The sequence below is a fragment of the Falco cherrug genome, chromosome 1, assembly GCF_023634085.1.
Source record: "Falco cherrug isolate bFalChe1 chromosome 1, bFalChe1.pri, whole genome shotgun sequence".
Taxonomy (NCBI): Eukaryota; Metazoa; Chordata; class Aves; order Falconiformes; family Falconidae; genus Falco; species Falco cherrug.
The window spans coordinates 36,323,982-36,346,970 of record NC_073697.1 but is presented as its reverse complement, the minus strand read 5'-3'; the positions used below and the strand labels follow the sequence as shown (position 1 = coordinate 36,346,970).

Genomic DNA, 22,989 nt, shown 5'->3' with positions numbered 1-22,989 from the left:
CTAATCATGGCTGGTAGTGAAAAAAACCCACTAAGCCAGTTCTGTGAAAAACTACTAACCCAAGGTTCATAGAGCAGATATATGTTACTTTATCCAACTACTGGGATTTTTCCCGTGTTTTACCACTGAGCTTATGAGGGAAAGGTATATTAATTTTAAAAAGATATTATCAACATTTTTCACATTAAAAATCGACATAGTATACTGCATCTCATTGCCCTGAAGTTTAAGTAGAAACTCAGAGTTTTCCCAACTCAAAAGAAGCCACCCTGTTTCTCTGGTTGAACAGATCTGTTGCATTAGTTTACCAAGAACATCCACTTGATTTAGTTGAAATAACACTTATAAAGCAATAAATGTTTAGTTTAAGAGGAGGTTAATGAGCAAAGTTTATTACTTACTGGAAAATCATTGAAATTGAAAGCCACATATATTTACATAAAGTATGCAGCATCTGAAATAAATCCAAAAAATTTTGTTATTAATTTCCTGTGTTGTTTACATGTGTTAGAGCTATGTTTATTCCAAAAGAATCACTCACCAGGAGTGATAGAAATTGAAGTGCAAACTGGTTTATTTTTCTCAGTAACTTATTAATAACAGCATCAGTTTTTCGTGTTAGATAGATGATATGCAACAGACATTTTTCTTCAAATATACACACAATAAGTGAGAAAATAAAGAAAAAGACTGTGCAGTCAAGTGAGTTTTTTATTAAATGAAATAAAATTAAAATTAATACCATTTTTGCAGTCCTGCAATTTTTTTCTATTAATTCCAAAAGATATTGAATAAGTTGCAACAGATTTTACAATGCAATATTTAGTGTGTGTTTCAATAACCAAATACTTATACAATGAAGCACTAATCAAGATCATAAAAACATCAAGGGTTTCATTATGTTTTCTCACAAACTTGTGAATTAAAAAAATAAATATGAAGTTGCCCTACAAATCAAAGACAGTACAGTTTTTAAAGTCTCCTTTTAAAGCTGGAAGGGAACACATATCATTTTTATGGCAAGTTACTATATGTTAAAGCAATTTTGCATTTTTCACATTTGGTATGAAAATTATCCCGCGTGTTTCTTAACCTCAGACCATCTCCTCTTAGTTTTGGCGTGACTGTAGAAAGCAGCCGGCTTTTTCTAAACCAGCTATGAAGGAAATCGTTCATGTCCTTTCCCTAGCTCCCAGTCCTGGCTCCTCAGTCCTTAGGTTTGCAGAATGCTCCTCAAAGGAAGTTTTGCTACAGAGTAAATACCGCAGTGCAGGACTCGTTCAATCCACTTGTGCTTGTGGGCCTAGGTAAAAAAAAAAAAGAAAAAAAAGAAAGAAAAAGAGGATAAGGAGTGTGTGGCTTTTCCAGGAGTACATATTGTAGCCCTGGAGCCAGCTCTTCCTCATTTTAATAAAGACAAACATGGCCAGGATTGGGTCTTTCAAGAGAGGGTCATCTGTCACCAGACGAGTAGGTCATATTTGTGCTTTACCATGCAATATGTGGAATTACTCCTTTCTTCATCATCCACTAAAAGTTTCTGGGGTTGGAGTTTGTCTTGCAACAGACAAGATACTTGAACAGTTTAAGGATCAAGTCCTCACACTGCCAACGTACATGCAGGCAACGCCTCGCGACCGAGGGACTGGCCAAGCGCTCCAGCCTCCGCACGTGCCAGTGAGGGGTGGGGGAGGCGACAAGCCCACCCCCTCCGGAGGGCATTTGAGCATGGCGCTTTGCTGCTGGTGACACATAGGGATTTCAGTCCTGCCTGGGGTGCACATGTCAGAGCAACCTTCACACCAGAGGCGCGGGGGCTCCAGATCCCCGCGGGGGGCTGCGTGTGCCTCCTTGGAGCAGCCTCGGCAGTACCCCTCTGCACATGGAACAGACTTCTCGTTTTCAGCCTATTTGCCCTCCAAACCCAACTCTGCTGTGGGAGGTTTAACACTTACTTAATGAGCACTATGTGCGTGCATACATATGGATGTGTGTATATCTGTCTACACATACACACAATATAAATTAACTAAACATGTTACTAGGATACATCAGGAAAACCACATCCAAACAAAGAGTCCAATATGGAAAAAGCTATTAAAAGATCCCAACATTTGAGCTTGTTGTGTACAGGAATACATATGATTACAGGACACAAATTTTACATTTTGTTCTTTTCCTGCTAGCATTTATAAGAGGTGTTGTGCTGGGAGTAAAGGGAAGACTGCAAATGATAAAGCAGATCTGATCTTCACAAATAACATGATGTTCCTAATTAAATTGCCCACCTCAGGAAAACTTGGGAATGAGCTTCACAGTTAAAATGAAGTGTACCAGCCTTTGGTGTTAGAAAAGGTCCAAGAGGCCTCAACAAGCCACTGAGCAGCTCTGCCCTTAGAGATTTTAAGAGAAACGCAGTCCAGAAGGACCTTTGTGCTCCAAGTGTCTGGAGGATCCGCGTACCCTCACATGAGCTCAACACTGAAAGACAAAGACAGGCATGAACTTTCATGACAACCTTCTTTTAGGCTGCCTAGTTTGCTTAAATAATTTTCCTCCTTCATCTTGAATGCAAAGATGCATAGTCAGAGGACACACACATTGCAGGGCTCAGTGCTGGCGTGCACCAGCCCGAGGCAGCACTCAGGCTCATGGGGTGGAGAAGTGCCTGGAGATGCTCTCACAGCCCTAAAGTGACTATGGCCCCATTTTGCCAGGGCTCTGCCACTGCCCTTGAGCAGCACACAATGGACCAGGGTGTGGCAAATTAGCCAGCTGGCAAATACCCCTTCCCGAGTCAAGGAACTGAACCAGACAGGCGTTCCCTGTCACAGTTACCTGTTTAGGTCTTGTCACACTCTACGTAGCAAGGGTATGGGTTTTGAACACCCTGCTGCCTTCTGTACTACTTCCCCCGACCTCTGCACCCTACACATAGTGCTGTAAAGACAGAGAGTCAGCCAAGGTATCAGAGCTCAGCCCTAAAGTCAGATGTGGATAGCAAGAACAGAGATCTGGGCAGTTAATTTTTTTTTTCCAAGTGTCTGAAAAGTAGACTCTTAGAGGGATGCAGTACAGGCCTGTGGCTCCTCTGGAAGCAGCACCTGGTCCATCTCACATGCTTCAGATGACATAGTGGTGTAGGAGTTGGCATCTTCATCACGCTCAGGTTGGGAACATACAATTTCTCTGGGCAAAGTCAGAGATGTCCTGGCCCCAGATGCTTTCTGAAGTGTCAGGGCATGTAATGAAAGGCTAATTTAAAGGCGCTAGTCATGTGACTGCAAGGCTGAGATATTTTTTTCTAGTGATGATTTTCCAAACTGGAATTCCTCTTGGAATTGACTTTGAAGTCAGTAACAAACCTCCCATGGGGTTTAATGCAAATGGAATCAGCCCTCACTGGAGATTTTAGTGGAGCAGAGAAAAACATTTTTCCTGTTAAAAGATTTTCCTATTAGTACAGACACATAAAAGCCTTCTCAAAGCTATAATGTTAAATATTTTAATGTCCTGCCAAACCTCATCAATTCTCATTGTTTAGAAAAAATGGCACAAACATTCTAAGTTGCTAGCTATGGCATTTTCTGCATATTAAGATCAATAATATGCTTTACAAGGAATAAAGGGTTGTCTAATGAGAAAAGTCTTTTAAAAGTCAAGACAATTCCAACTGTTATGAATGATTACAAATTATGTGGTTAATTTTATGGGGGTGGGGTAGGGGGAGATTAAGGCCTCGGGCACATGAACCATACTTCCACACTTCCTTTCTGTACCAGAAACTGCACCTCCCTAAAACCTCCCCTATTGATCAGCTGTGTGAATACTAGGAAATGTTGGTTTGACTGCCAGCGTAAGGAGCTACGTTTTCCATTTCAGCACCGTCCCTGGGCTCTTAAAATGTTTCTTGGAATAAATTTCTTTGACAGGCTGTACTGACGTATGCAGAAGGAGCACTTGGTTCAGATCTTTCAAAAGGTAAGCTTCTTGGACCCTATGCTCTATTCCTTATTCAAGCAGCCTCAGCAACTCATAGGTGCATGGGTGTGGGCCTTTGAGTTCTTTTACTTTAAGCAATTCAGATGCATGTTCAAAGGCCTCCTCACCTGTACTGAGTTTGGCCCGGCTCCACAAAGGCTGTATGTGAGGTCAGGTCCCAGCTTCAAGGACTTAATTTTCTGGATGTTAAGGGCAATGTGAGCTCTGGACAAGAAACCTAGGGAGGGTGAGGAGCCACAGTGAGGGGCTGGCAGCATCAGTGGGTGGTGGAGAGGGTGGGTGCACACAGCCTGCGGGATTTGTCCTCAAGAAGGACAGGAGTCTGGTGTGTGTGGACTCCCTGGGGACTCCAGTTGCAGTGAGCTCCTGCCAGCAATGCCCCATATAAGTGGCATCCAGTGCTGGTGCCTGTGAGGACGTGTGTTTCCTGCCTTCCAGCCACACAGGCACAGCTACTCACTGCCCTTACCCGGTATCCAAAAGCCCATCGCCACTACACGCAGTCCAGTTTGGACAGTTTCCAAAGCTTCTTCACTGACTGCTTCAGGATAGACTGACGTATCAGCAGCTTAAAAATTCTCCCACCCTTTTTCCCAAGTTAACAAAATCTCCCATCATTTCCCTGCAAGTGGCTCAGAACTGTCTAGATCTGTCAGGGACCTGACTGCCCAGCTCAATGGCTTCCTGCATTGTGGTGGTGGAAAATAAATCTTTTCAATCGCAAACCGAAAAATATTCTTTATAAAAATGAGGCTCTAGGGACCTCATTCAGTTCCTCAGGGAAGTTAAACTTCCATTTCCCACCCTCTGTAGCAGTGTACTGATGTCTGAGTAGAAGCCGTTCTGGTGTTGGCACAGGAGAAAGGAGAAGGGAAGAGGGACCAAAGCATTAATTGTGCCATGCAGCAGCTTCAAAGGAAAGGGGACTGTTTCTTCTCCCTGTCCTTCAGCTGCCTGATATTACATAAGCCACACACCACAGTGATGGGAGATGTGGCTGTGAATTCCTTAAAGCAGTGAGATGAAGATGGACATCGCTAGCTCCCTCAAGTCCTGCGTGACAAATAACCTACTCCACAAAATGGGGCTGATGGCTCTGTTCTCACTGCTGGCCTTCTGCCACCATGCTCCAGTGCCACCGCGTTTTGTGCAGACCCTGCCCGTGTGAGTGTGTTTCACGTGCACTGCCAGAGCCAGCTCCTCCAGGGAGGAGGAATGCTTTGTCTGAGAATCCGGATGGGATTAGGTGCGAGATACACACTTAGCCCTGTCAAAACCAAAAGGCTTCACTGCATGTGTGGAGCAGGACTTCACACATCTCAGAGACTTCCCTAATGCCAAGGGAGTTACTTGGTAAAGGCAGGACAATATGAAAAAGGTAGTCTGCATTTAAACACCCGGTTCCTGCCTAATCCCAAATGCTGGCATGTTTGTGAGCTGGACTTGTGTCCCAGTTAAGTAACAGGAGCTTCCTAGGTGCAGACCATACAAAGTATTGCAGTGACTCTTGCTAAATGCTGTGTCTTGGAATCACTGCAAAACGGTTAAGTTTTTCTCTAGATTTGTAACAGCAATAATAAATGAGTACACATATAAATATGTAGCATTTATTGTAGTATACTGCAGTATATTAGTTGATGCACACAAAGCCATTGCTCTTTTTTGCAACCTCTCAAAATAATATGGTGTGAATGAATGAAAAACTTTCAAAAAATGTAGAAACAATTCACCATTAAAATGTGCTACAAATTCCTGTTCCACTCTTAAATCAGAACTTCCTCTAATTTATTACCTAAAACGTTTATAAATCTGTTTTCTTGAATACTCATGCAGAACCAAATGGTCTTAATTTTATTTCCCATCTCCTCTCCACTCCCCACCAGTCCAGAGCCTTAAAATCCTCCTCCATTTCCCATTACAACCCATCTCGGATCCCGCTGTGCCTCCAGACCCTGGCAGATCATGGGGTGGGCCACACGCAGTCACTAAGCAGCGGTAAAGGGATATCCATCAAGTCCTTGGACTTGGAGACAGTTGGTGTGTTCAGCTGAACTAGGAGTTGGCTGGTGGACTAGACATGAAGCAGGTGAGATACTGAGTTTGAAAGTGGATGTTGGATTGATGCCCAGTTTAAACAGCAAAGTGGCAGAAGATGAGTTAAATCTGCAGAGGCCCAAAAAGATAATTAAAAACACCCCTGGATGACAATGGCTATTAATTTGCTGCGAGTCACTGCATCCCATGGAGGGAAAAAGGAAACGAGCAGCTCCCCAGGCTCACTGCAAGAAGCTGGACGTATGCACAGCCTATCTCTAGCAGTCCATAGGTCCCTGCTGCTTCTCCGCAGTCCTGTGGGGGTGCCGGGGGGGCTAGGTCTGGTAGGGCAGAAAAACGCCAGGAAACACGTTTTGACAGAAAAGGCTTTGCAAGCCTCCCATGTGCGCTCCACATTGCCTGTTGCGTGCCCTTTGATGTCGGGATTGGTTCGTGGGAAGGAGCGAGGCCGGATCCTCACGCCGGGACGGACGGTGCCAGCCCCGTGCACCAAGTCGCTGGGACGGCTGGCACCGTCTCTCCTGGGGTGAGGCCCTAGCCCTGCCGCCAGCGCTGCTCCTGCAGCCCCAAGCGCACAAAGCTGGTTTTATCTTTTTTTCCCCCTTTTTTCCTCTTTCCCTTTTTTTCTTACCCCTTTTCTCACTTTTTTCTTTCTTTTTTCTTTCTTTTTTTTTTTTATTTTTTCTTATTTTTCTTCTTTCCCCCGCTAATAACCAAGAAAGAGCTCTCTGTGTCCCTCGCTGCAAGCGGGGTGTTTCCCCCTCCGGGTGAAGCGCGGGCTGAAGCTCCCGCGGGACGGCTGGGCGCAGCCCGGGGCCCGGCAGCCGTGCCCTGCGGGGAGCAGCCTGGCCCCCACCTGCCACCGCCGCCCCGCGGGCAGCAAGAGCTGCCTCAGCCTCCTGCGGCTCCCCGCCTCCGGGGACCCGGCAGCTCCCTCTGCCTTGCTCCGTGCCCGCTCTCGGCTCTTCGCCCAAGAAACCCATGGGAAAATACTAATAATCAAAACGGGGGAGGGTTTCTCTTTTATTTCCTTTTCTTTCCTTTTCTTTCCTTTTTTTTCCTTTTATTTCCTTTTCTTTTCTTTTTTCTTTTCTTCTCTTTTCTTCTCTCTTCTTCTCTTTTTTCTTTTTTCTTCTCTTTTCTTTCCTTTTCTTTTATTTTCTTATTTCTTTTTTCTTTTATATTCATATTTTATTTCTCTTTCCTTTTCTTATTTCTTTCATATTTTATTTTATTTTTTCTTCTCTTCTCTTCTCTTCTCTTCTCTTCTCTTCTCTTCTCTTCTCTTCTCTTCTCTTCTCTTCTCTTCTCCCTTCTCCTTTCCCCTTCCCGTTCCCCTTCCCCCTTCCCTTTCCCTTTCCCTTTCCCTTACGGTTGTTATTATTGGTAGTGGGGGCAGGCGAGGTGGTTTCTTTTTTTCTTTTATTTTCTTTTTTTTTTAGCAAAGTGACAGATTCAGGTTTGAAATCACTGTTCTGAAATGTCACATGGCAACTTTAGAGGAGATTATTAAAGGAGGGCTGAATGGATGGATGGATGCATGAATGGATGGATGGATTCATGCATTTATCCGTGTCTTTTGTGCCCCGCAGCCTGCGGTTATAGGAGAAAAAAAAAAAAAAAAAAAAAAGACAAATAGTCGGGAAAATGCCTGTTCTCTCCCGAAGAGGTGTTTTAAAGCTGTGCTCTGTGCCACGCGAATTTTGCAAACGGCAGTTTTGAAGCCCTCAGGAAAGCCTTGCAGGAAGAAGCACGAAGGAAAATCAGCCTCACCTCCACGCAGCGCACTGGGGAGACACTTCATCCCGTTCGCTTACTGCCAGCAGCGAGCTCCTTCTAACACCTTTTTTTTTTTTTTTTTGGGGGGGGGGGGGCGGGGCGGGGCAGAGGGCGGGTGGGTGAAAGATCTGCTACTTACTCCAGGCACTCCTTGCCTCCTCTGACAAATAAGACTGATCTCTGCCCGCAGGAGCCGACACCACTCTATCATTTGAGGCGCTCAGGTCCCACCGCCCCACCGAGCCTCAGCCCGGGGCGGCAACGGTGGGGACATCACGGCCCTTTCCCACGGGCCTCATCCCGATTGGGCCGGAGCCCACAGGGATGAAGGGGGCGGGGGGGACACAGCTGCCAGCCCTGGGAGTGGGAGAACCCGGCAGACCCCGCCGCGAGCCTCACATCCAAAGGGACGCCGGCATTGTATCACATCACATGTCCCATCCTACCATATCATCAAATCGGAGCATTTCAGTAAAATTCACGTGCACTTCTGCAAGCACCTTGATTTTGTTTACATATATATTGTATAATGTATTTGTATATGAGTTTATATATTTAGTATGTAAAATGTATATTTAAATATTCCCCAGTTTGCATTTCTTGCAGATTTCCAAGCGCATGAAACAAATGAAGGGAAACTATGGAACCAACTGACTGTTATTTAATAAGGTAACTGAAATAATATAGTATCTATTCGACTGCATTAATGTAATGTATGTTAGCCGTACATGTGCATGTATTTATACGCTGATATGTGCCGATGCTTGGGCGGACGCGCTCACACACACGCACCCACATGCCCCGCCGCGCGTGGACCGGACGGGGGGTCCCCAGCCCGGCGCAATGCCCCCTCCCACGGCGCTAAGCCCCGCGGAAGCACCTGGGGCGGGGGCGTTGGGGAGGGGGGGTTGCTGGTCCCACCGCCTCTCAGATCCTGGGGCGGGGGCGGGATGGTGGGCTTTAAACCGGAGCATCCCCTCGGGCAGCGCCTCTCCCACGCCGGCCGCAGCGCGGCGCTACGGGCGGCAGCACACCGACACCCCGAAACCAAACCAAACCGAGACAAAACCCCCACACCAACACCCCCGCACCACCGGCAATCCCGGCTGGGCACGGCGCCGTTTTGACGTTTTCCTCTCTCTGCTGGTTTTGCAGAGCTCGAGGGGAGGGGAGGGCAAGGGCAAGGGCAAGGAGAAGGGGAAGGAGAAGGGCAGGGCAGGGCAGGGCAGGGCAGGGCAGGGCAGGGCAGGGCAGGGCAGGGCAGGGAAGGGAAGGGAAGGGAAGGGAAGGGAAGGGAAGGGAAGGGAAGGGAAGGGAAGGGAAGGGAAGGGAAGGGAAGGGAAGGGAAGGGAAGCACGGTGAGGGGGCAGCCCAGCAGTGGAGGGAACTGCAGAACTGAGGTGTGCAGGTCCCAACATCTTGCTGGTGCTGCCCACCACCTGCCCTGCATAAGGCGGAGAGCTTGGGCTGCAGGCAGTAAGGAGTAACAGCTCTCCATGGGTCTGGCCCTTACACCCAGCTGTGGTGTCTACTGCTGTGGTACCTTCTGATGCTCAGGTCCTCATCCCCTCACCCTTGTCTGGCATCTGATGAGAGAGAGCATCCTTTTCCTGAAGATCCTTCTAGCTCTTGACTTGAAAGTCTATATGCTATTTGAATAAATGCTATCATCGAGCCAAAACACACTTGGTGTTGGGCAGGGTACAGTTCACACCTACCCTCAGGGCTCCGGCCTGCAGCAGGGTGGGAGAAGAGACCCTCTATAGTTACACCTGAGCAGCGAGGGTATCTGTCTGGTTTATGTAGCACCCCCACCGCAAGGTCCCTCACTTTGGCTGGGGCTTAGGCTCCTGCTGAGGCCTGGGGAGGGTGAGGGAGAAGGTGGCCCTCTCCGTACATGCGTCCCCTCCTCCAGGCTGGATGAGAGGCCCTAGTGTGGCCTATCTGGCTCCCCACCAGCTTCAGGGGCCTGGGTAGGCACGGGGAAGAACCAGGGGCTGGGGACCAGCGGGCGGTAGGAGCATCCCTGCAGTGGTCCTGCTGCTGGAAAAGGTGCCCGCCACCCGGTGCAGGCAGGGAAAATGAGGAGAGGTGGGCTGAGCCGCTGTGGGATCAGAACCCTCGGGCTGCAGAGGGGGTTTGCACCAGGTCGTTGGCTCTGCTGTGGGTGTTTCATCCACTGGGTGGGTGGGGAGGGGAGAGGACCCCCTTTTCTATCTGATGCTCCTGCTGGGGAAAAGTAACATGAGGGCTTGCAAATTCAGTGGGAAGCTATAGAAGTTGGTAAGTCACTTCGTTCATGCCCAGACACAACCCAACTGTCCCCCTCCCCAGTCACACACAGAGATCCCCGCATCACCTTGGAGACCACAGCCCATGGGATGTAACCTGGGTGAGGCCAGGCCAGGAACAGGGCAGGGAGAGGCTGCAGCCAACCTGGGCCTGCCCAAGGGGAATGTGTATGCCTCAGGCAGGGGGCAGGAACAGGGCAGCCAGGGAAATCTCCGCATCCCCCACTTGAGAACCAGCCTCTCTCAGAGGTGTCTGCAGCCTTTTGCTTGGGAACTGTCTGGTCACCGCACCCACGGTTCCTCCCCGTGCAGCACACACCACAGCTGGCCTGCACCACATTTCCCGAGAGCAATGGGAAAAGCCAAATCAGGGCAATAGAGTGTCCCGCCAAGTGTGTATTACTGATGGATTTCCCTTTCCCTCCACAAGGTTTTAAAGGGTTTTGAACAGAGAACAAGCATAGAGCTGAGGGTTGCTGCAACCTTTACAACGCTATGAGCAGTCACCAAGGGGCCAGGGTTGTTGCACCTCAAGGTACAGCCTGCACAGTCAGTGACCACCGACTTGGTGTTTCGGCCTTCCCCGGAGCTGCTGCAAAAGAAAGGCTGCTGGTGAGCTGCGGGGTGCAAGGAGAGCTGCATCCCTGTGTTTGGGGGGGAGCACGGCAGAGCTGGGCTCCAGAGCTGCACTTGCTTTGTGCTGGGGACAAGTCCCTTGTTTTTTGGGACCAAACCCACAAACAAACCCCTTCAGGCTCTGAATGCCAACCTATAAGCCCCGCTGCCTGTGAAAGGCTGGGCACAGCTGACCTGGCCGTCAGACATGGCAGGATCAGGCCTTCTAGATGGATTTTGTGCTTCTCAGAGACGAGTGATCTTGCTGCAAGCCAGGGAGACCACAGTCGGTCAGTTTTGCTGGGAACAGTGTTTGGAGATTTGGGAAGGAGTGGCAAGAAATGTCACCCAGAGTTTCCCAGCGATTACTTTGATGGGAAAAGAGGACGGGAAACGCTCCCCCGACCGGCCTGTTCCTGCGGCGTGGGATCAGTTGCCACGCCGTCCCTGTGGGCACTCCTCTCCCTGCCCTTGGCCTTGCCGTGCCGAGGCTGGGGACACATCGAAGGTGAGGTCAGCTCCCGGCCTTACCGCATTTTCGCTACGCCAGAGCGGAGCGGCTGCTGGCCCCGACCCGCCGCAGGGACACCGGCGGCCGGGGCGGGGCCGGGGCGGAGCGGTACCGGCCGCCGGCGGCCGCGGCGGGTGGCGGCTGAAGGGTGCAAGGCGCTACCACAGACGCTGAAAACATCCCCCACCCCCGAAAAAAAGAGGAAAAAAAATCAATCCGCCGGCGACAGGCAAGATCAAGCCCGCTTGTGATCCCCCCTCCCCCGGGAGCCTTCCCTGCCGCCCGGAGGTGCAGCATCCCCCAACTCTCTCCCGAAAGGTATCCCGGGATTCCTTCCCCTCCCCTGCGCTCCGAAGCCCTTGCAGAGAAGGCAGGCCCGATGTGTCAGCCTAAGCACGAGGCATCCTAGGAATTTCCACCAGGGAAACGAGCCCTTTCGCGGGGCTGGCGGGGCTCCCCGCCGCCGCGGCCCGGCCTGCCCCCGGGGCTGGGGGCCGACAGGCGCAGCCCCCGGCGGGGCGTACCTTTAGGCATGGAAGCGTTTAGCGGTTTCGGCGGTATTAACTCCTAACAGGGTGTGAAAAGTATTGGGGATTGAAAAAGCTGTGGGAAAGTGGATTCTTTCCAAGTCAGGCGGGCTGGAGCTTTCCTCCCCTCTGCAGGAGGACACCTTGCGCTGCTCCCGCCGCCGGCCCCCAGAGGAGCAGCCCCTTCCCGGCAGCCGCGGCCCCGCAGCACGGCAGGTGCGGGGCCTCTAGCTGTGTGACCGTAAGCTTTTACAGCTGGAGAACACGGCATCGCGTTTGCCACCGGCCCGCTCGCCCCTGTCCCTCTGCCAGCGCCACGTAGCCGGGCGCGGGAGATGTCACTGGGTGACAACTCTGCTGAAGGGGTCCCGGCTTCTTTTGCTCCGGGAGGGGAGGCTGGCCCTTGCTCTGCCTCCAGCCGCTGCGGCTCCACACCCCTGCGTCCTTCCCGGGGACCGCCCCCCAGCCCCGCCACCGCAGCTCCCTGAGGCGCTCGGCCAAAAGCCTGCGGTCTTTTCTCCCCCAACACCCTCTTGCAGTTTTCTTTCCCCCAATACACCCGGTTTGGGGTTGGTTTTGGGTTTTGTGGGGGTTTTTTTCCCAAATGTGAACGGTCCGAAAAATGAACACGGGACAAATATTTCAAATCTGATCGAATTTAATCAGCCATTAACACTTGTTCTGGTTACAGCAGAGACTCGCGCCGCTGGCACGGCTTCCCCGAGAGGGCATTACGGGCTGTAACCTGTGTCCACGTTCAAACGCTCCCGTATACCGGGAGGGGGTGGGGGGGACACGGACACGACACGACACCAAACAACGAGGTTTTGACAAAAAAAAAAAATATTACGTGGCGTAATCTTAAACTTTGGGGCTATAAATAAAGGAAAATTAAAAAAAGGTAGGTTTGGTTTCTCCCCGCCAGAGAAGACGGTGGATGGTGCAAGGGCTGCCTCCTGCCAGCCTGCGCCCCCCCCAGCACGGCTGCCCCGGGGAGAGAGGCAAAGCCGCAGGCTCCGGTGCCGCCGGTGTGCCCCTGCCCGTCCGCCCCGTCCGCCCTGAGCCGCCCCCGGGCCGGGTCGCGGCGGGGCCCGGTGTCGGTACCGCGGGGCAGGGCGGGGAAGCCAGGGCCCCCTACCAGCGGGGCCCTCCGGGAATGAGACTCCAAGGGCTCCCCGGGAGGGAGCAGTGCGGGGCGAGCTGCTGGGGAGGGGAACCGAGCATCGCATCGCTTACCTGGCTTGGGCAAAAGGCACAAAGAGAAAAATCCTCTTCTGGGAAAAATTAATAGAAATCCTCCTCGTCACGGAGCCGCGCCCCGAGCGGTGCCCCCGTGGCCGGCGGCGAGGAAAGGCACCGGCGGCGGCTGCGCTGCCATCAGCCGGGCAGGGCGGGAGCGGCCGCGGTGTCCGGCTCGGCCAGCGGTTCCGAGGAACCCCGAGATAAAAAGACAGGCTTCTCCTGTGAAGAAATCCATTTCTGAGCATCAGAGAGAGGTTTTAAACAAATAAGAAAGGGGGGGGGGGGGGGGAAAGCCCCCCCTCCGACCTGTGATTGAGGGACAGTTAAAAATCATTTCCCGTGTTAAGAGGCAGAAGACCAGGTTACGGGGAAAACTACCTTCTTTCAAAGCCCCGCTAATGGCCATACGATTCATTAGGTTACCTAATCCTAATAACCTCTCTAGCATCAGTCCCGGTGACCCAGCCCATTAAGCACCACCAGCGAAACCCTATAAAACAGGCAAGGGGAATGTCCAACATATGAGCACATTTATTAGCATTATGTTCCTGAGATAACATGCCCCCGGCTCCCCTGACCACCGCTGCAGGCAGCTTGGGGAGAGAGGGAGCTCTGTTTTGGGAGGCGCTGAGAGCAGGACCAGGGCTCCTGGAGAGCGATGGCGGGTCCCACCGTCACTGTCACCCACGGTCTCCCGTCCTCTCCTCTTTGCTCCTCCGGTCCCGGTGTTTCTAGCCAGACAATAGCTACAGTTGTGGCGAGCATTTTTCCCCCCTGATTAAACCCAGGCCAACCAATGGCAACCAGAACGAAACAAAACGCACTGAGTAACATTTTCTATCATAAACGGGAGTTAACAGCTTTAAAAGAAAAAAAAAAATAAAGGGGGGGGGGGGGAGGTGGCGAGACAAAAATGTTCCTTTCCACAGAAACGTGTCGGTGAGTCATTGCGATATGACCCTCCGTGGAGGAGGTGGCGGAGGGGGAGGCAGGGGAAAGGGCAATCAGGGCAGCAGCAAGCCCGGGTTCCTCCCGTGCCTTCCAGAGCTGCAGACACACCGGACACCTCGCCGGCGTTACCCTGCCGGGGTGAGGTCTGTGTAATTTACGACACGCGAATTGTCACGGTATTGCCGCGGCTCGGAGCGGGGCCGCTCGGGGCGCAGGCACATGCAAGCGATTAGGGAGCGCGGGCTCCCGCCGCCGGGGGCGGGGGGGAGGACACCGCTGCCAGCGCGGTTCCCCGGAGCGGCGGCCGGGCCCCCCGGGGCCTCCCCGGGGAAGCAGCGCTGCTCCGCTCCCGGCTGAGGATCCCTCCCGCCCCCGCCCGGGCGGAGTTAAACCCCTCCCAGGATTTGCTGAGGAGCAAACCGTCTTCAAACCTTGACTCTCCACAATGACCCTACCAACGTTGTTCCCCCCCGCCCCCTTCTCGATATCTGGAGAAAAATCCGCCCAGAGACAGCGGGATGGCGTTGTTTGCGCGCCGGCCGCACGGTTAGAGATGCCGGCCCGCGGTAACGAGGGCTCCCGGCAGAGACCGGTCGAGGCCCCCGCCGCTGCCCACCAAGGCAGCCCCGACGGGGCGAGCGGGCAGGAGCTGCGGGCGCATCCCCCGGCGCCGGGATAACTCCCGGTTGAAGGTGGCCGGGGAGGTCCCAGCCCTCACAGAACGCTGACGCGATCCCTCGCTATTTTCGCAATAGTTTTAACACGCTCGCGGCGATGAAAGAAGGAAAAGCGGCGGGGAGGGAACGGCAGCGCCCTGCCGAGCTGCCCATCCCCGGTGCTGCCGGCTCTGCAGAGGCTTTGCCAGTGATAAATTCTGCGGGCTGATCCCGCAAGCCCCCCTTCCCGGGAGAGGCGCCCGCCCTGTCCCCCGCGGCGCCCGGGGCACTGGCAGCTCCGCCGCGGTGGGGCTGGGAGAGGTGTGCCCTGCGCTGCTGCCCCACACCTCTGCAACTGACAGCGTTTCTGCTATTAAACCCTTTTGCTTTTTTTTTTTTTTTTTTTTTTTTCCCCTCAAGGGCTTTTTTAACTAGTAAAATGTTGCTCTGGCTTGGAACTTGTCATAACAGGAGCCTGCTTTATTTAGTGGGTTATTTATTTCTTTTACGCGCAACAACAATATCCCGAACACAGTTCGTTTGAAAGGAGTTTCCAAACGCAAGAAAGAAGGGGGGTGGGAAGCGAGAAAGCAAGAAAGAAAGGAAGGAAGGGAAGGAAAAACCACACATGCCAGCCCTTCAAAATTAAAACAAGAAGCCCCGAAGTATTCTTTTTGGTATTAATATTACTTAACATTTTAAACTCCGGGAACTTCAAACAATCTTTTTGCAGGGAAAAGAAAGGGAAAATAACTATTCTCTGGAAACCATTTGTTCACAACTCGAACTGTGCCATTTTGGCTTAGAAACACAACTTGAGACGCCCAACCCTGTCCCCCCTCCCCCAGGCATATATCTTTTCAGCACACATTTTAAAATAAATATCCTTACGAGTCTTTCCAGAATGCCTCCTTGTTATGAACTGATAGGACACAACATACCCCAGCTGTGTGCCTGGAAGTTGGGATTTCGTCTTTTAAATACCAGGACAACATCTGCAGGGAAAACAATTACCTCGGCTTCCCCCGATCCCACCACCACCCCGACCCCACCCCCCCCGAACCCGTGTCCGTCCGTCCGTGTCCGTCCCCCCCCGCCATTACGCGCTGGGGGAGGGGGGGGGGGGGCGCCGGCCCCGAGCTCGGGAGATGTGCGGGGGCTCCGCAGGCACCGGGCACACCGGTGCGCTGCCGGCGGCCGGGCAGCTCCGCTGAGCAGCAGGCAGGAGCTTCGTGGGCTGGATGCAGATAACCCGGGGAAAGAGCCCCCAAATAGCCTTTGCTTCGGCGATGGAGAAAATGATATTTTTTCCCGACTTTCCGTGCAAGCCCTTTTAGTTTTATCCTGCTTTTCGTCCCGCTACTCAGCAAGTAAAAATAAACCCAAGCAAATTCAGTAAACAAGTCTCTACAGAATTTAATCAAATAGCGAAAAGATTGCCAGGTATCTCCTCGGAGGTGTCTGGCTTGGGAAATACCGGGCGAATCCGACACGTATTTCGTCCCAACGGAAGATTAATTCATCCTCGAGGATATTTTCGTAGGACGTTCACTTAGTAAAGTTCTCCTGTAGCTATTTTGTCTGAGAAGAGTGTTTATCGTTTAGAAAAATGCAGAAAGCATTTACAGTGTGATCTCCTGTTTTGAAGCTTACAACAGGTGTCAGAGCTCTCTTCGGAGGGGAGCTTTATATGTGTGTGTATTCATGTATGTCCCTATATATGTACAATCAAATAAGATGACCACTTTGTCTATTTTAAACCATATGTGTGCAAAAGAAATAACAGAGAAATGTTTAAGTTTTGAACACCTTCTATGCTTATGCAGCTTAGACTCAGTCAGAATCTATTATATAACCGTATCATGTTTCAATCTCTTTCTCTTTTTTTCCGCTTTTAGGGAGACGCTGCTGTAGGAGCTGTCGCTGCCCGTCTTTAATAAGCCGTATTCTTTTAATCTTAGGTTAGTGTATGTCTTCTTAGGACTGGACAGATCAACAATAGCTTTTTTTCTTTCTTGCCCCCCCCAAAAATAAGAAAGACGCGCAAGAAACAGAATTGCAAATGACGTAATAAATACAACAGTATTGAAACTTATTACGACGACCGGCCATCGAAAATAAAAAAGTATGACTAAGCACATGCTTGAGGTGACTTACTTCTAGAAAATGAGTTGCAGTTAGCTTATGTGCCTCCTCCCCTCCCTGCATCCAGCGTGATATTCCCTTCCCTCAGCTAAGGTGAGCGGGAGTGGGAAATAAAAAAAAACTCCGAGCTCGTTGTCCGGCAGGGAACATCATTTCTAACAGATGTTTTACAAAGTGGGAGCCAGCCACCAAAAAAGCCTGAGGACTGAGCCCTTAACCCAAGGCGATGCAAAGCTCTTTTATCCATGCCCCCACATACATGCCTATATCCAAATATTCCCATAGCCAGTGCCTGGCGCACCAGCGGCGTGTTACTCTGGGTCACGGAGCGGGGGTGCGCATGAAGCCCTCGCAGGTCTAGTGATTTTAGGCTGCTGGCTATTCAGGGAAGCTCCAGTAAGTTTTAAAAATGTGTCTGAGGATATTTGTTCCTTTTCGTCGAAGAGCAGACGCCCGCCGCGCCAGGCAGCGGCTGGGCAAAGGAAAGGGGGTCCGAGGCGGGCGGACCCCGGTTCCCGGCCACCGCCGCCCGCCGGCGGAGGATGCACGGAGTGCCCGCGGAGCTCCCGCAGGGGCGCAGCCCGGTACCCCCTGCCCAGCCGCGGCGCGCAGGGAGGGTGCATGCCCCCCGCTGCGGAAGGCTGCGCTCCAAACCAAACCACGGCTTGTCTCTCCTCCCTTCCGCCCCTCCCCGGGACCCCCACCGCAGTGAAGCCCGAGCCGTTTTCCTGAAGGCAAACCGCCTGTTTCAGAGCCCTTTAAATCCCAGCCCGGCCCCGGGATACAGCGCATACGAGGATGCTGCGCGGCTGCGGAAAGGGTGCCAAGGTAGCCCCGACGCGGGGGCCGGGGACGGATTTAAGGAGAGGGAGCAATGAAATACCGAAAGTACTCGCAGCTTGCAGCTCACTGCAGTGCCCACGGCACGGCGGGCTGCGGCGGGGACGGGGGGTCCCAGACCCCGGAGTGCTGCCTCCGCCCAGCGCGGCCGCGGAGCTGCGGCAGCGGCGACCCGCTTTTTTGCTTTTTTGCTTTTTCTTTTTTTTTTTTTCTCTCCCCAGAAAGCGTCGAATTCACACACAGAAAATGGCAGCAGGGGAAGGAGAGGTTTCCCCGTGGCTGCGCGCGCCCTGCCCCCGCCCGCCGCAGGAGTAGCCCGACCGTATGCGCCGCTCCCGGAGGGGGGTGCGCTCCGCGCCCCTACCGCGCAGGGGAGCCCAGGCCGTCCTGCGAGCCACACGGTGCCTAAATAAAGATAAAACGTGCTATACATCACAGGCTTTCCCGGTTATTCTCAATGACTTGTCGATTCCTTCCCCCCCCCTGCGGCACACGTGCAATGATAGAAAATGGTTTTAAATGACGAGGGGTCACGTAGAGCCATCCTGATCGTTTAGTAAAAATAACAGAGCTATTACAGAGCTGACGGAAGGAGCCAGGGAGTCCACTCACACATGCTTCAATATCGTGCCTCGACTGAACACCCACACAGGCGCATAGATATATAGATATGTATGTGTGTGTATATGTATTTATACGCCCAGCAGGATGGCCCCATGCGAGCCCTCTCAGCACCCTCATTAGGCCGTAAATGCGTGCACAGATGACGATGCGCGCCCGTGTGTCGGGGAGGAGGGGGACGCGGAGGGGCTGCTGGTATCTCCGGGATGGAAATACATCGTAAGCCTTTTATGAGAGCTCGGGAGACAGCATTTGCCCACTAACTTACTCTTTCTTTTTATTTTTATTTTTTTTCCATCCCTATTGCCGAAAACTGGAAATAATTAAATTCTTTAAAGGTTTACTCTTGAAACCGTGGCTGGAGTAAACTATGATTCAGGTGTAAACAATTACCAAAGTCATGAAAGTGGCAACTGCTGCATGTGGTTTATTCATTGCTTTTGCTTTCTTTCCTTTTGTTTTTTTTTAATCGTTTGATCATTTTAATTCTTAACTGTTTGCCAAATTCACATATTTGTAATTTACTAAACTTTACCGTCTCTACCAGGATAGGGATGTTGTACATTAGTTTCCAGACCCGTCCTGCCCTGCTTCGGTGGAGAAGCCTGGCTGAAACAAAGTGGATGCTCCTCAAGAAGGGATAACGCTATTACCCCGGTATTTGTAAAAGCTTTCTCTATCAGATTAGAGAAATTAGAACTGAATAAAATATGCTTCCCCTTTCATAAACGCTACCAGACCTACTCGATTGTAGATTCCGGAGAAGAAATGAGTTATTGAAGAAAAGAAATTGTTTAAACACAATAGATCCATGCTCAAATGAAAGCATTCCCTAGGGCAAGACAAGCAGGGTTTGGCCCGAAAGCACGAAAGAAAATAGAAGTATCCATTAAGTGAAAACCTTGAAGAAATAGGACATGTAATATACATCGTATAAACAAAAGCCCAGGATTGATTTCATTCTCGTTTTCTTCAGCCTGAGCCTACTTTTTTTCTTTTGCCTACACTACAATCTCAACCCATTTGTCTCTCCAGAAAACCATGGTGAGGAAAAGGCAAAGAGACGAACTTTTTTTTCCTGCGTGTGTCCTCTTTTAAAATCTTTTTGCATAGTAAGATACCACTTGAACATGCTCTGGTGTTGTAGAAGTGTTTTTTATCAGGCTGTAAATTACTGCCACTCCGACAGAGCAGCCGGAAATGTAAATCACACCGTAGAGCCCAAGTTATGAAAGTTTGCTCCCCTTCTTGCGTCCCAGGAAAACCGTGGGGCTGCCGGATTGGGAAGGGAGTGGGGGAGGCTTGTTTACTATTTTCCTGCTCCACCAAACTGTTGGCTCCACGGTGCCTGGGACTTTGATGAGAAAGAATGGACAATGTGCAGAGTCCCTTCCTATGACACCCAGGCCACCGCCACTTGGGAGGTCCTTTGGCCTAATGCAACCACAGCTAACTGCTCCCAACAGGAGGCTCTGTGGATCAGGCAGGGTCACAATTATACTTCTGCTAAAGGCAAGAGCTTTTTTAAAAGAGAGAGAGAGAGAGAGAGAGAGAGAGAGAGAGAGAAGGAGAGAGGGGAGGGGGCTGGGCGAGCGGTTGAATTAAAGCCTTTCAATTCATCTGGGGAAGGAAAGACCGAGAGCGGGGTTAGTAGGAGCCATTTCCAAGAAGCATGAGCAAAATCAGGTTGTTCGCATCCAGGGGAAAGTGATGAGGGGTGAGGTCCGGGCGCTCCCAGGGGCGGCACCCCGACCCCAGGGCTGTCACACCGAATGGCCCGTGGGGAGCAGCAGACCTCCCCCGCGGCCGTGCGGGGTGTTTTGGGGGCTCACCCGCCGGCGGGAGGCCTCGCTGGTACCAGCCGCTGCATGTGCATTGCTCCTCGGAGGTGAGGAGGAGGGGGCACCGCAGCCCCGGCCCACAACCGGCCCTTGAGCATCACTCACTCGCGCGGAGGGGGGCGAAGGGCTCCAGGAGGAGACATCCGAGCCCCTCGGCCGCTGATTTCGGCGCTTGGGGGGCGCGAATGTTTTCCGGGGGATGCGGGGGAAGGACGGGAGTGTTGATACACGTTGTATGTCTCCAAGAGCGGGATGAATTCCCCGGCGATCTTAAGCCCCGTGCCTCTTGCCGTTTACGCGTAGCGGTAAAGAAAAGCCCGGGGAGGGGGCGGTGGGGGGAGCTCCCGAGCTCCGCCGCTTCCCGGGGCGGCGGCTGCCGGTGCTGGTGATGGGAGCTGCGCCCCCGGGTCCGCAGCTCCCCGCTGCCCCGACCAGACCGGGTGTGCACCCCGCGCCCGGCCGCCCTTCCCCGCCTCCGCCCGCTCTCCCTCTCGTCCCCGCTCTCCGCTTAAAGCCGCCCCCGAATCCACCCCGGCCCTGTTACCACCCCTGGTACCCCGAGCCCCGACCTTTGGGCGGACCCGGCTCTCGGTTGCTGCCTCCCGCCCCCGGCCTGGGGCTGGGGGGGACCCCTTCGCCGCCCAACCCCCGCAACCCCCCCCCCCCCCCCCCCCAGACAGCGAGACGCGACCGCGGGAGGGGTGACGAGCTCCGGGGACCACCCCGGCCGCCGGCCGCGCTCCCCGCTTTACCTGGACGAGGCTCCCCGTGCTCGGCGGTGTGCTCGCGGCGGGCTAGGGGCGCGAGGGGAGACCTGGATCCCCGGGTGGGGAAGGGCCCGGTCATCCCCCCCCCCTCCCCAGCCGCACCCCAGAGAGATCCGGCGGGAGGAAGTGAAAGGGAGGGGGAGAGGGAAAGCCTTTTTTTTTCTCCCCCCTTTCTCTCCCTGTTTGAGCCGAAGTGACCCGCAGTATCTGGAGATGTTTTTTGAAGACGTTTGGGAGGGAGGGAGAGAGTTTTCTGCTGAGAAACTCAATCTGCCGTACAGTAGCGGCTGCATCTGGGATCTGTCACCGCTGACAGCACCACAGGGCACAGACATGATCTTCCGCACAACACTGCAACTCCCCAAAATACCCTCCTCGCTCCCAAGGTGTCTGCCGGCCTCACCGCGCTCCTTCGCCAAAAGGGGGAAAGCAACCCGAACCCCCGCAAACACACACACCGAGGGCAAGGCGAGAGGGAGCTGTCCCCCCCCCCCTCCCCCCTTCCCTCCGCCACGTTAAGCACGCGGCCGCCGAGGAAGCAGGGCGAGAGGCGATGTCAGGCTCGGATGGCGCAGAGGCCATAAATGTGAGCGCTAGCGCCGCGAGACTCCCGAGAATGACTTTAATGAATAATTTCGGAGACAGTTATGGCTTTAGGTAATTACTGCGCCTCTCTATGAAAACCAGATTTGGGAGAGAGGCAGTCAAGGCCGGGCCGTGCACCTCGGCTCTCCCCTGCCAGCCCGCCCCGGTCCCCCGTGTCCCCATCCCCCCCCCAGGGTCGCTGCCCGACCCCCGGGCGTCCCCGCTCCCCCGTCCCCCGCTCCAGCTGCCGGGGTCCTCCTTCGGGCAGGGCTCCCAGCAAACCTGCGGAGGCTTGGGGCTTGGCTGGGGGTGTGGGGAGAGCTAATATTATCATTATTATTATTTTTAATCTCTTCCGCCTCCTGTATTTTCTGGCAGGACATTTCATTGTCTTTTAGGCCAGTTTTAGAAAACTGCTATGGGTTTGCATGCGTATTTAGCTTTTTTGAAAGTTCATTATACGCAGCTGTTTCAGCCTATAGCCACATATGGCATGCAAATAGAGACCCCTATAGGAGAATCGTTCTCTCTATTATCCCCACATGTTTGTTCAATATACGTGGCCGGGAAAACGACTGTACTGCTACACATTAAAATATAATTTTACATTTTTCTCCCGAGTACTTTGGGCAGCGCAGGGGCTCGGCCCTGCTTTGAACAGCCTTCACGGTTAGCAAATAAACGGCTTCGAGACGCGGCTCGCTGACCCCCATTGTTTCGCGAATACATCGCTGCCGTTCCCAGATCCCCGCTCCGGGCTCCGGCCGTACCTAGCCCCCCCGCCCGGCACCCCCCCGCAACGGCCCGCGGCACCGCCCCCCCCCCCGCGCCAGGCGGCTGCAGCCGCAGGGCCAGGGGCTCCCCGGGCAGCGGGGCCGGGGCCGCAGCCTCAGCACCACAAGGAGCCGTCACCAGTCAGAGCTCTCCCGTAAAGCCCACCGATGGGATTTGCTGGGGGTTTTCGGTTCGGGTTTGTTTCACGGGGCTTTTTTTTTTTTTTTTTTTTTTTTTACTTTTACTTTTACTTTCTTTCTTCACTTTTTTTTTTCTTCCCCCCCACCCCTGCCCGAGCCCTGGGGTTGGTGGCTGTGGTGGGAAACCGACCTCACAGCATAACGTTTGCACTGATTCAGAAAGGAAATGTTCCTTTCCCTTTTGAGATTACAGATAAACACAGTGGAGCGTTGCGGTATCTTAGAGGGTTTATTTTATTTTATTCTGCTGGAATAAAGAAATAGAAGCGTATTTTTCAATTTATTTTTAGGGTCACGCAGGGGTCTTTTTTTTTTTCTTTCTTTCTTTTTCTCTGTCTATCGTATTTTACCCCGAGAATTTAATCCTGCAGACAAATAGTCTAACATTATCTCTTTCCTCTGGGGACAAGATCAACTGCTTTCTCATCCACAGGGTCCCCCTCTTTCCTGGTAGCAGCACCGATTGTAACGTACAGCTGGACGAGCGTCAGCCGTCCAAGACTTTGCAAACAGCCGGCGGAGGCCCAAGTGGTATTTATTCAATTATTATTTGTTATCTTCTGGGCCGGGAGAGAAGGAGAAAAAGT

The 22,989-nt window shown here is 52.6% G+C and overlaps 1 long non-coding RNA gene across 1 annotated transcript; it reads right to left on the bottom strand.

Moving 5' to 3' along the window:
• Positions 1-371: 371 nt before the first annotated feature.
• On the bottom strand, positions 372-21,228 carry LOC129734657 (uncharacterized). Its single transcript, XR_008730146.1, has 3 exons — positions 20,829-21,228; positions 13,017-13,241; positions 372-1,303 (listed from the first exon to the last, which is right to left on the bottom strand). It is a non-coding gene; the product is annotated as an uncharacterized LOC129734657 (long non-coding RNA).
• Positions 21,229-22,989: the final 1,761 nt, after the last annotated feature.